This window comes from Natrix helvetica (assembly GCF_964273705.1).
Source record: "Natrix helvetica genome assembly, chromosome: 7".
In the NCBI taxonomy this organism is placed as follows: domain Eukaryota; kingdom Metazoa; phylum Chordata; class Lepidosauria; order Squamata; family Natricidae; genus Natrix; species Natrix helvetica.
In genome coordinates this window covers 33,936,338-33,950,702 of record NC_138558.1, presented here as the reverse complement: position 1 = coordinate 33,950,702, position 14,365 = coordinate 33,936,338, and positions in this window count along the sequence as shown.

Here is a 14,365-nt window from a genome sequence, read left to right as displayed (position 1 = left end):
TGAATTTGCAGAGCAAAACGGACATCGCCATTGGATTCGGAGCCCATAGGTATGGTTAGGAGGGGTCAGTCCTTTTGAACCGGACTTATGTACATTTTATGGCAAAATACATGGGAAAATCCCATAGGGGAAAATTCTACTTAGGGTTAGGGTTAGCTCTCCATGAATTCGCAGAGCAAAACAGACACTGCCATTGGATTCGGAGCCCATTGGTATGGTTAGGAGGGGTCAGGCCTTTTCGGCCGGACTTATGTACATTTCATGGGAAAATACATGGGAAAATCCCATTGGGGAGAATTCTACTTATGTCCATGAATTTGCAGAGCAAAACGGACATCACCATTGGATTCGGAGCCCATAGGTATGGTTAGGAGGGGTCAGTCCTTTTGAACCGGACTTATATACATTTCATGGCAAAATACATGGGAAAATCCCATAGGGGAAAATTCTACTTAGGGTTAGGGTTAGCTCTCCTTGAATTCGCAGAGCAAAACAGACACCGCCATTGGATTCGGAGCCCATAGTTATGGTTAGGAGGGGTCAGTCCTTTTGAACCGGACTTATGTACATTTCATGTCAAAATACATGGGAAAATCCCATAGGGGAAAATTCTACTTATGGTTAGGGTTAGTTCTGCATGAATTTGCAGAGAAAAACAGACACCGCCATTAGATTCGGAGCCCATTGGTATGGTTAGGAGGCATCAGGCCTTTTGAGCCGGACCTATGTACATTTCATGGCAAAATACATGGGAACATCCCTTTGGGGAAAATTCTGCTTAGGGGTAGGGTTAGTTCTGCATGAATTTGCAGAGCAAAACAGACATCGCCATTGGATTCGGAGCCCATTTGTATGGTTAGGAGGCATCAGGCCTTTTGAGCCGGACCTATGTACATTTCATGGCAAAATACATGGGAACATCCCTTTGGGGAAAATTCTGCTTAGGGGTAGGGTTAGTTCTGCATGAATTTGCAGAGCAAAACAGACATCGCCATTGGATTCGGAGCCCATTGGTGTGGTTAGGAGGGGTCAGGCCTTTTGAGCCGGACTTATGTACATTTCATTGGAAAATACATGGGAAAATCCCATTGGGGAAAATTCTACTTATGTCCATGAATTTGCAGAGCAAAACAGACATCGCCATTGGATTCGGAGCCCATAGGTATGGTTAGGAGGGGTCAGGCCTTTTGAGCCGGACTTATGTACATTTCATGGAAAAATACATGGGAAAATCCCATTGGGCAAAATTCTGCTTATGGGTAGGGTTAGTTCTGCATGAATTTGCAGAGCAAAACAGACACCGCCATTGGATTCGGAGCCCATAGTTATGGTTAGGAGGGGTCATGACTTTTGAGCCAGACTTATGTACATTTCATGGCAAAATACATGGGAAAATCCCATAGGGGAAAATTCTACTTAGGGTTAGGGTTAGTTCTGCATGAATTTTCAGAGCAAAACAGACACCGCCATTAGATTCGGAGCCCATTGGTATGGTTAGGAGGGGTCAGGCCTTTTCAGCCGGCCTTATGTACATTTCCTGGGAAAATACATGGGGAAATCCCATTGGGGAAAATTCGACCTATCTCCATGAATTTGCAGAGCAAAATGGACATCGCCATTGGATTCGGAGCCCATAGGTATGGTTAGGAGGGGTCAGGCCTTTTGAGCCTGACCTATGTACATTTCATGGCAAAATACATGGGAAAATCCCATTGGGGAAAATTGTACTTAGGGTTAGGGTTAGCTCTCCATGAATTAACAGAGAAAAACAGACACGGCCATTGGATTCGCAGCCCATTGGTATGGTTAGGAGGGGTCAGGCCTTTTGAGCGGACTTATGTACATTTCATGGCAAAATACATGGGAAAATCCCATTGGGGAAAATTCTGCTTAGGGTTAGGGTTAGCTCTCCATGAATTTGCAGAGCAAAACGGACATCGCAATGGGATTTCCTCATGTATTTTGCCATGAAATGTACATAAGGCCGGGTCAAAAGGCCTGACCCCTCCTCACCATACCTGTGGGGTCCGAATCCAATGACGGTGTCTGTTTTGCAATGTGAGTTCATGGAGAGCTAACCCTAACCATAAGTAGAATTTTCCTCAATGGGATTTTCCCATGTATTTTGCAATGAAATATACATAAGTCCGGCTCAAAATGGCAAAATACATGGGAAAATCCCATTGGGGAAAATTCTACTTAGGGTTAGGGTTAGCTCTCCATGAATATGCAGAGCAAAACAGACACCGCCATTGGATTCGGAGCCCATTGGTATGGTTAGGAGGGCTCAGTCCTTTTGAACCGGACTTATATACATTTCATGGCAAAATACATGGGAAAATCCCATTGGGCAAAATTCTGCTTAGGGGTAGGGTTAGTTCTGCATGAATTTGCAGAGCAGAACAGACACCGCCATTGGATTCGGAGCCCATAGGTATGGTTAGGAGGGGTCAGTCCTTTTGAACCGGACTTATGTACATTTCATGGCAAAATACATGGGAAAATCCCATTGGGGAGAATTCTACTTATGTCCATGAATTTGCAGAGGAAAACGGACATCACCATTGGATTCGGAGCCCATAGGTATGGTTAGGAGGGGTCAGTCATTTTGAACCGGACTTATATACATTTCATGGCAAAATACATGGGAAAATCCCATTGGGCAAAATTCTGCTTAGGGGTAGGGTTAGTTCTGCATGAATTTGCAGAGCAGAACAGACACCGCCATTGGATTCGGAGCCCATAGGTATGGTTAGGAGGGGTCAGTCCTTTTGAACCGGACTTATGTACATTTCATGGCAAAATACATGGGAAAATCCCATAGGGGAAAATTCTACTTAGGGTTAGGGTTAGCTCTCCTTGAATTTGCAGAGCAAAACAGACACCGCCATTGAATTCGGAGCCCATTGGTATGGTTAGGAGGGGTCAGGCCTTTTGAGCCGGACTTATGTACATTTCATGGGAAAATACATGGGAAAATCCCATTGGGGAAAATTCTACTTAGGTTTAGGTTTAGCTCTCCATGAATTCGCAGAGCAAAACAGACACCGCCAATGGATTCGGAGCCCATTGGTGTGGTTAGGAGGGGTCAGGCCTTTTCGGCCGGACTTATGTACATTTCATGGGAAAATACATGGGAAAATCCCATTGGGGAGAATTCTACTTATGTCCATGAATTTGCAGAGCAAAACGGACATCACCATTGGATTCGGAGCCCATAGGTATGGTTAGGAGGGGTCAGTCATTTTGAACCGGACTTATATACATTTCATGGCAAAATACATGGGAAAATCCCATTGGGCAAAATTCTGCTTAGGGGTAGGGTTAGTTCTGCATGAATTTGCAGAGCAGAACAGACACCGCCATTGGATTCGGAGCCCATAGGTATGGTTAGGAGGGGTCAGTCCTTTTGAACCGGACTTATGTACATTTCATGGCAAAATACATGGGAAAATCCCATAGGGGAAAATTCTACTTAGGGTTAGGGTTAGCTCTCCTTGAATTTGCAGAGCAAAACAGACACCGCCATTGAATTCGGAGCCCATTGGTATGGTTAGGAGGGGTCAGGCCTTTTGAGCCGGACTTATGTACATTTCATGGGAAAATACATGGGAAAATCCCATTGGGGAAAATTCTACTTAGGTTTAGGTTTAGCTCTCCATGAATTCGCAGAGCAAAACAGACACCGCCAATGGATTCGGAGCCCATTGGTGTGGTTAGGAGGGGTCAGGCCTTTTGAGCCGGACTTATGTACATTTCATGGGAAAATACATGGGAAAATCCCATTGGGGAAAATTCTACTTATGTCCATGAATTTGCAGAGCAAAACGGACATCACCATTGGATTCGGAGCCCATAGGTATGGATAGGAGGGGTCAGGCCTTTTGAGCCGGACTTATGTACATTTCATGGAAAAATACATGGGAAAATCCCATTGGGCAAAATTCTGCTTAGGGGTAGGGTTAGTTCTGCATGAATTTGCAGAGCAAAACAGACACCGCCATTGGATTCGGAGCCAGTAGTTATGGTTAGGAGGGGTCATGACTTTTGAGCCAGACTTATGTACATTTCATGGCAAAATACATGGGAAAATCCCATAGGGGAAAATTCTACTTAGGGTTAGGGTTAGCTCTCCTTGAATTCGCAGAGCAAAACAGACACCGCCATTGGATTCGGAGCCCATTGGTATGGTTAGGAGGGGTCAGGCCTTTTCAGCCGGCCTTATGTACATTTCCTGGGAAAATACATGGGAAAATCCGATTGGGGAAAATTCTACCTATGTCCATGAATTTGCAGAGCAAAACGGACATCGCCATTGGATTCGGAGCCCATTGGTATGGTTAGGAGGGGTCAGGCCTTTTGAGCGTGATTTCATGGCAAAATACATGGGAAAATCCCATTGGGGAAAATTGTACTTAGGGTTAGGGTTAGCTCTCCATGAATTAACAGAGAAAAACAGACACGGCCATTGGATTCGCAGCCCATTGGTATGGATAGGAGTGGTCAGGCCTTCTGAGCGGACTTATGTACATTTCATGGCAAAATACATGGGAAAATCCCATTGGGGAAAATTCTGCTTAGGGTTAGGGTTAGCTCTCCATGAATTTGCAGAGCAAAACGGACATCGCAATGGGATTTCCTCATGTATTTTGCCATGAAATGTACATAAGGCCGGGTCAAAAGGCCTGACCCCTCCTCACCATACCTGTGGGCTCCGAATCCAATGACGGTGTCTGTTTTGCAATGTGAGTTCATGGAGAGCTAACCCTAACCATAAGTAGAATTTTCCTCAATGGGATTTTCCCATGTATTTTGCAATGAAATATACATAAGTCCGGCTCAAAATGGCAAAATACATGGGAAAATCCCATTGGGGAAAATTCTACTTAGGGTTAAGGTTAGCTCTCCATGAATTTGCAGAGCAAAACAGACACCGCCATTGGATTCGGAGCCCATTGGTATGGTTAGGAGTGGTCAGGCCTTTTCAGCCGGACTTATGTACATTTCATGGCAAACTACATGGGAAAATCCCATTGGGGAAAATTCTACTTAGGTTTAGGGTTAGCTCTCCATGAATTTGCAGAGCAAAACAGACACCGCCATTGGATTCGCAGCCCATTGGTATGGTTAGGAGGGGTCAGGCCTTTTCAGCCGGACTTATGTACATTTCATGGGAAAATACATGGGAAAATCCCATTGGGGAAAATTCTACTTATGTCCATGAATTTGCAGAGCAAAACGGACATCGCCATTGGATTCGGAGCCCATAGGTATGGTTAGGAGGGGTCATGACTTTTGAGCCAGACTTATGTACATTTCATGGCAAAATAAATGGGAAAATCCCATAGGGGAAAATTCTACTTAGGGTTAGGGTTAGCTCTCCATGAATTAACAGAGAAAAACAGACACGGCCATTGGATTCGCAGCCCATTGGTATGGTTAGGAGTGGTCAGGCCTTTTGAGCGGACTTATGTACATTTCATGGCAAAATACATGGGAAAATCCCATTGGGGAAAATTCTGCTTAGGGTTAGGGTTAGCTCTCCATGAATTTGCAGAGCAAAACGGACATCGCAATGGGATTTCCTCATGTATTTTGCCATGAAATGTACATAAGGCCGGGTCAAAAGGCCTGACCCCTCCTCACCATACCTGTGGGCTCCGAATCCAATGACGGTGTCTGTTTTGCAATGTGAGTTCATGGAGAGCTAACCCTAACCATAAGTAGAATTTTCCTCAATGGGATTTTCCCATGTATTTTGCAATGAAATATACATAAGTCCGGCTCAAAATGGCAAAATACATGGGAAAATCCCATTGGGGAAAATTCCACTTAGGGTTAAGGTTAGCTCTCCATGAATTTGCAGAGTAAAACAGACACCGCCATTGGATTCGGAGCCCATTGGTATGGTTAGGAGGGGTCAGGCCTTTTCGGCTGGACTTATGTACATTTCATGGGAAAATACATGGGAAAATCCCATTGGGGAAAATTCTACTTATGTCCATGAATTTGCAGAGCAAAACGGACATCGCCATTGGATTCGGAGCCCATAGGTATGGTTAGGAGGGGTCAGTCCTTTTGAACCGGACTTATGTACATTTTATGGCAAAATACATGGGAAAATCCCATAGGGGAAAATTCTACTTAGGGTTAGGGTTAGCTCTCCATGAATTCGCAGAGCAAAACAGACACTGCCATTGGACTCGGAGCCCATTGGTATGGTTAGGAGGGGTCAGGCCTTTTGAGCGGACTTATGTACATTTCATGGCAAAATACATGGGAAAATCCCATTGGGGAAAATTCTGCTTAGGGTTAGGGTTAGCTCTCCATGAATTTGCAGAGCAAAACGGACATCGCAATGGGATTTCCTCATGTATTTTGCCATGAAATGTACATAAGGCCGGGTCAAAAGGCCTGACCCCTCCTCACCATACCTGTGGGCTCCGAATCCAATGACGGTGTCTGTTTTGCAATGTGAGTTCATAGAGAGCTAACCCTAACCATAAGTAGAATTTTCCTCAATGGGATTTTCCCATGTATTTTGCAATGAAATATACATAAGTCCGGCTCAAAATGGCAAAATACATGGGAAAATCCCATTGGGGAAAATTCTGCTTAGGGTTAGGGTTAGCTCTCCATGAATTTGCAGAGCAAAACAGACACCGCCATTGGATTCGGAGCCCATTGGTATGGTTAGGAGGGGTCAGGCCTTTTCAGCCGGACTTATGTACATTTCATGGGAAAATACATGGGAAAATCCCATTGGGGAAAATTCTACTTATGTCCATGAATTTGCAGAGCAAAACAGACACCGCCATTGGATTCGGAGCCCATTGGTATGGTTAGGAGGGGTCAGGCCTTTTCAGCCGGACTTATGTACATTTCATGGGAAAATACATGGGAAAATCCCATAGGGGAAAATTCTACTTAGGGTTAGGGTTAGCTCTCCTTGAATTCGCAGAGCAAAACAGACACTGCCATTGGATTCAGAGCCCATTGGTATGGTTAGGAGGGGTCAGGCCTTTTGAGCCGGACTTATGTACATTTCATGGAAAAATACATGGGAAAATCCCATTGGGCAAAATTCTGCTTAGGGGTAGGGCTAGTTCTGCATGAATTTGCAGAGCAGAACAGACACCGCCATTAGATACGGAGCCCATAGTTATGGTTAGGAGGGGTCATGACTTTTGAGCCAGACTTATGTACATTTCATGGCAAACTACATGGGAAAATCCCATAGGGGAAAATTCTACTTAGGGTTAGGGTTAGCTCTCCTTGAATTCGCAGAGCAAAACAGACACCGCCATTGGATTCGGAGCCCATAGGTATGGTTAGGAGGGGTCAGTCCTTTTGAACCGGACTTATGTACATTTCATGGCAAAATACATGGGAAAATCCCATAGGGGAAAATTCTACTTAGGTTTAGGGTTAGCTCCCCTTGAATTCGCAGAGCAAAACAGACACCGCCATTGGATTCGGAGCCCATTGGTATGGTTAGGAGTGGTCAGGCCTTTTGAGCCGGACTTATGTACATTTCATGGGAAAATACATGGGAAAATCCCATTGGGGAAAATTCTACTTAGGTTTAGGGTTAGCTCTCATTGAATTCGCAGAGCAAAACAGACACCGCCATTGGATTCGGAGCCTATTGGTATGGTTAGGAGGGGTCAAGCCTTTTGAGCCGGACTTATGTACATTTCATGGAAAAATACATGGGAAAATCCCATTGGGCAAAATTCAGCTTAGGGGTAGGGTTAGTTCTGCATGAATTTGCAGAGCAAAACAGACACCGCCATTGGATTCGGAGCCCATAGTTATGGTTAGGAGGGGTCATGACTTTTGAGCCAGACTTATGTACATTTCATGGCAAAATACATGGGAAAATCCCATAGGGGAAAATTCTACTTAGGGTTAGGGTTAGCTCTCCTTGAATTCGCAGAGCAAAACAGGAGGGGTCAGTCCTTTTCAGCCGGCCTTATGTACATTTCCTGGGAAAATACATGGGAAAATCCCATTGGGGAAAATTCTACTTATGTCCATGAATTTGCAGAGCAAAACGGACATCGCCATTGGATTCGGAGCCCATAGGTATGGTTAGGAGGGGTCAGTCCTTTTGAGCCTGACCTATGTACATTTCATGGCAAAATACATGGGAAAATCCCATTGGGGAAAATTCTACTTCGGGTTAGGGTTAGCTCTCCATGAATTAACAGAGAAAAACAGACACGGCCATTGGATTCGCAGCCCATTGGTATAGTTAGGAGGGCTCAGTCCTTTTGAACCGGACTTATGTACATTTCATGGCAAAATACATGGGAAAATCACATAGGGGAAAATTCTACTTAGGGTTAGGGTTAGCTCTCCATGAATTCGCAGAGCAAAACAGACACTGCCATTGGATTCGGAGCCCATTGGTATGGTTAGGAGGGGTCAGGCCTTTTCGGCTGGAGTTATGTACATTTCATGAGAAAATACATGGGAAAATCCCACAGGGGAAAATTCTACTTATGTCCATGAATTTGCAGAGCAAAACGGACATCGCCATTGGATTCGGAGCCCATAGGTATGGTTAGGAGGTGTCAGTCCTTTTGAACCGGACTTATGTACATTTCATGGCAAAATACATGGGAAAATCCCATAGGGGAAAATTCTACTTAGGGTTAGGGTTAGCTCTCCATGAATTCGCAGAGCAAAACAGACACCGCCATTAGATACGGAGCCCATAGTTATGGTTAGGAGGGGTCATGACTTTTGAGCCAGACTTATGTACATTTCATGGCAAACTACATGGAAAAATCCCTTAGGGGAAAATTCTACTTAGGGTTAGGGTTAGCTCTCCTTGAATTCGCAGAGCAAAACAGACACCGCCATTGGATTCGGAGCCCATTGGTATGGTTAGGAGGGGTCAGGCCTTTTCGGCCGGACTTATGTACATTTCATGGGAAAATACATGGGAAAATCCCATTGGGGAAAATTCTACTTATGTCCATGAATTTGCAGAGCAAAACAGACACCGCCAATGGATTCGGAGCCTATTGGTATGGTTAGGAGGGGTCAGGCCTTTTGAGCCGGACTTATGTACATTTCATGGGAAAATACATGGGAAAATCCCATTGGGGAAAATTCTACTTAGGGTTAGGGTTAGCTATCCTTGAATTCGCAGAGCAAAACAGGAGGGGTCAGTCCTTTTCAGCCGGCCTTATGTACATTTCCTGGAAAAATACATGGGAAAATCCCATTGGGCAAAATTCTGCTTAGGGGTAGGGTTAGTTCTGCATGAATTTGCAGAGCAAAACAGACACCGCCATTGGATTCGGAGGCCACAGTTATGGTTAGGAGGGGTCATGACTTTTGAGCCAGACTTATGTACATTTCATGGGAAAATACATGGGAAAATCCCATTGGGGAAAATTCTACTTATGTCCATGAATTTGCAGAGCAAAACTGACATCGCCATTGGATTCGGAGCCCATAGGTATGGTTAGGAGGGGTCAGTCCTTTTGAACCGGACTTATGTACATTTCATGGCAAAATACATGGGAAAATCCCATTGGGGAAAATTCTGCTTAGGGGTAGGGTTAGTTCTGAATGAATTTGTAGAGCAAAATAGACACCGCCATTGGATTCGGAGCCCATAGTTATGGTTAGGAGGGGTCCGGCCTTTTCAGCAGGACTTATGTACATTTCATGGGAAAATACATGGGAAAATCCCATTGGGGAAAATTCTACTTATGTCCATGAATTTGCAGAGCAAAACGGACATCGCCATTGGATTCGGAGCCCATAGGTATGGTTAGGAGGGGTCAGTCCTTTTGAACCGGACTTATGTACATTTCATGGCAAAATACATGGGAAAATCCCATAGGGGAAAATTCTACTTAGGGTTAGGGTTAGCTCTCCTTGAATTCGCAGAGCAAAACAGACACTGCCATTGGATTCAGAGCCCATTGGTATGGTTAGGAGGGGTCAGGCCTTTTGAGCCGGACTTATGTACATTTCATGGAAAAATACATGGGAAAATCCCATTGGGCAAAATTCTGCTTAGGGGTAGGGCTAGTTCTGCATGAATTTGCAGAGCAGAACAGACACCGCCATTAGATACGGAGCCCATAGTTATGGTTAGGAGGGGTCATGACTTTTGTGCCAGACTTATGTACATTTCATGGCAAACTACATGGGAAAATCCCATAGGGGAAAATTCTACTTAGGGTTAGGGTTAGCTCTCCTTGAATTCGCAGAGCAAAACAGACACCGCCATTGGATTCGGAGCCCATTGGTATGGTTAGGAGGGGTCAGTCCTTTTGAACCGGACTTATGTACATTTCATGGCAAAATACATGGGAAAATCCCATTTGGGAAAATTCTACTTAGGGTTAGGGTTAGCTCTCCATGAATTAACAGAGAAAAACAGACACGGCCATTGGATTCGCAGCCCATTGGTATGGTTAGGAGGGCTCAGTCCTTTTGAACCGGACTTATGTACATTTCATGGCAAAATACATGGGAAAATCACATAGGGGAAAATTCTACTTAAGGTTAGGGTTAGCTATCCTTGAATTCGCAGAGCAAAACAGGAGGGGTCAGTCCTTTTCAGCCGGCCTTATGTACATTTCCTGGGAAAATACATGCGAAAATCCCATTGGGGAAAATTCTACTTATGTCCATGAATTTGCAGAGCAAAACGGACATCGCCATTGGATTCGGAGCCCATAGGTATGGTTAGGAGGGGTCAGTCCTTTTGAGCCTGACCTATGTACATTTCATGGCAAAATACATGGGAAAATCCCATTGGGGAAAATTCTACTTAGGGTTAGGGTTAGCTCTCCATGAATTAACAGAGAAAAACAGACACGGCCATTTTATTCGCAGCCCATTGGTATTGTTAGGAGGGCTCAGTCCTTTTGAACCGGACTTATGTACATTTCATGGCAAAGTACATGGGAAAATCACATAGGGGAAAATTCTACTTAGGGTTAGGGTTAGCTCTCCATGAATTCGCAGAGCAAAACAGACACTGCCATTGGATTCGGAGCCCATTGGTATGGTTAGGAGGGGTCAGGCCTTTTCGGCCGGACTTATGTACATTTCATGAGAAAATACATGGGAAAATCCCACAGGGGAAAATTCTACTTATGTCCATGAATTTGCAGAGCAAAACGGACATCGCCATTGGATTCGGAGCCCATAGGTATGGTTAGGAGGGGTCAGTCCTTTTGAACCGGACTTATGTACATTTCATGGCAAAATGCATGGGAAAATCCCATAGGGGAAAATTCTACTTAGGGTTAGGGTTAGCTCTCCTTGAATTCGCAGAGCAAAACAGACACTGCCATTGGATTCAGAGCCCATTGGTTTGGTTAGGTGGGGTCAGGCCTTTTGAGCCGGACTTATGTACATTTCATGGAAAAATACATGGGAAAATCCCATTGGGCAAAATTCTGCTTAGGGGTAGGGTTAGTTCTGCATGAATTTGCAGAGCAAAACAGACACCGCCATTAGATACGGAGCCCATAGTTATGGTTAGGAGGGGTCATGACTTTTGAGCCAGACTTATGTACATTTCATGGCAAACTACATGGGAAAATCCCATTGGGGAAAATTCTACTTAGGGTTAGGGTTAGCTCTCCTTGAATTCGCAGAGCAAAACAGACACCGCCATTGGATTCGGAGCCCATTGGTATGGTTAGGAGGGGTCAGGCCTTTTCGGCCGGACTTATGTACATTTCATGGGAAAATACATGGGAAAATCCCATTGGGGAAAATTCTACTTATGTCCATGAATTTGCAGAGCAAAACGGACATCGCCATTGGATTCGGAGCCCATAGGTATGGTTAGGAGGGGTCAGTCCTTTTGAACCATACTTATGTACATTTCATGGCAAAATACATGGGAAAATCCCATAGGTGAACATTCTACTTAGGGTTAGGGTTAGCCCCCCTTGAATTCGCAGAGCAAAACAGACACCGCCATTGGATTCGGAGCCCATTGGTATGGTTAGGAGGGGTCAGGCCTTTTGAGCCGGACTTATGTACATTTCATGGCAAAATACATGGGAAAATCACATAGGGGAAAATTCTACTTAGGGTTAGGGTTAGCTCTCCATGAATTCGCAGAGCAAAACAGACACTGCCATTGGATTCGGAGCCCATTGGTATGGTTAGGAGGGGTCAGGCCTTTTCGGCTGGACTTATGTACATTTCATGAGAAAATACATGGGAAAATCCCACAGGGGAAAATTCTACTTATGTCCATGAATTTGCAGAGCAAAACGGACATCGCCATTGGATTCGGAGCCCATAGGTATGGTTAGGAGGGGTCAGTCCTTTTGAACCGGACTTATGTACATTTCATGGCAAAATACATGGGAAAATCCCATTGGGCAAAATTCTGCTTAGGGGTAGGGCTAGTTCTGCATGAATTTGCAGAGCAGAACAGACACCGCCATTAGATACGGAGCCCATAGTTATGGTTAGGAGGGGTCATGACTTTTGAGCCAGACTTATGTACATTTCATGGCAAACTACATGGGAAAATCCCATAGGGGAAAATTCTACTTAGGGTTAGGGTTAGCTCTCCTTGAATTCGCAGAGCAAAACAGACACCACCATTGGATTCGGAGCCCATTGGTATGGTTAGGAGGGGTCAGGCCTTTTCGGCCGGACTTATGTAGATTTCATGGGAAAATACATGGGAAAATCCCATTGGGGAAAATTCTACTTAAGTCCATGAATTTGCAGAGCAAAACGGACATCGCCATTGGATTCGGAGCCCATAGGTATGGTTAGGAGGGGTCAGTCCTTTTGAACCGGACTTATGTACATTTCATGGGAAAATACATGGGAAAATCCCATTGGGGAAAATTCTACTTAGGTTTAGGGTTAGCTCTCCATGAATTCGCAGAGCAAAACAGACACCGCCAATGGATTCGGAGCCCATTGGTATGGTTAGGAGGGGTCAGGCCTTTTGAGCCGGACTTATGTACATTTCATGGGAAAATACATGGGAAAATCCCTTTGGGGAAAATTGTACTTAGGGTTAGGGTTAGCTATCCTTGAATTCGCAGAGCAAAACAGGAGGGGTCACTCCTTTTCAGCCGGCCTTATGTACATTTCCTGGGAAAATACATGGGAAAATCCCATTGGGGAAAATTCTACTTATGTCCATGAATTTGCAGAGCAAAACGGACATCGCCATTGGATTCGGAGCCCATAGTTATGGTTAGGAGGGGTCAGGCCTTTTGAGCCTGACCTATGTACATTTCATGGCAAAATACATGGGAAAATCCCATTGGGGAAAATTCTACTTAGGGTTAGGGTTAGCTCTCCATGAATTAACAGAGAAAAACAGACACGGCCATTGGATTCGCAGCCCATTGGTATGGTTAGGAGGGGTCAGTCCTTTTGAACCGGACTTATGTACATTTCATGGCAAAATACATGGGAAAATCCCATAGGGGAAAATTCTACTTAGGGTTAGGGTTAGCTCTCCTTGAATTCGCAGAGCAAAACAGACACCGCCATTGGATTCGGAGCCCATTGGTATGGTTAGGAGGGGTCAGGCCTTTTCGGCCGGACTTATGTACATTTCATGGGAAAATACATGGGAAAATCCCATTGGGGAAAATTCTACTTATGTCCATGAATTTGCAGAGCAAAACGGACATCGCCATTGGATTCGGAGCCCATAGGTATGGTTAGGAGGGGTCAGTCCTTTTGAACCATACTTATGTACATTTCATGGCAAAATACATGGGAAAATCCCATAGGTGAACATTCTACTTAGGGTTAGGGTTAGCCCCCCTTGAATTCGCAGAGCAAAACAGACACCGCCATTGGATTCGGAGCCCATTGGTATGGTTAGGAGGGGTCAGGCCTTTTGAGCCGGACTTATGTACATTTCATGGCAAAATACATGGGAAAATCACATAGGGGAAAATTCTACTTAGGGTTAGGGTTAGCTCTCCATGAATTCGCAGAGCAAAACAGACACTGCCATTGGATTCGGAGCCCATTGGTATGGTTAGGAGGGGTCAGGCCTTTTCGGCCGGACTTATGTACATTTCATGAGAAAATACATGGGAAAATCCCACAGGGGAAAATTCTACTTATGTCCATGAATTTGCAGAGCAAAACGGACATCGCCATTGGATTCGGAGCCCATAGGTATGGTTAGGAGGGGTCCGTCCTTTTGAACCGGACTTATGTACATTTCATGGCAAAATACATGGGAAAATCCCATTGGGCAAAATTCTGCTTAGGGGTAGGGCTAGTTCTGCATGAATTTGCAGAGCAGAACAGACACCGCCATTAGATACGGAGCCCATAGTTATGGTTAGGAGGGGTCATGACTTTTGAGCCAGACTTA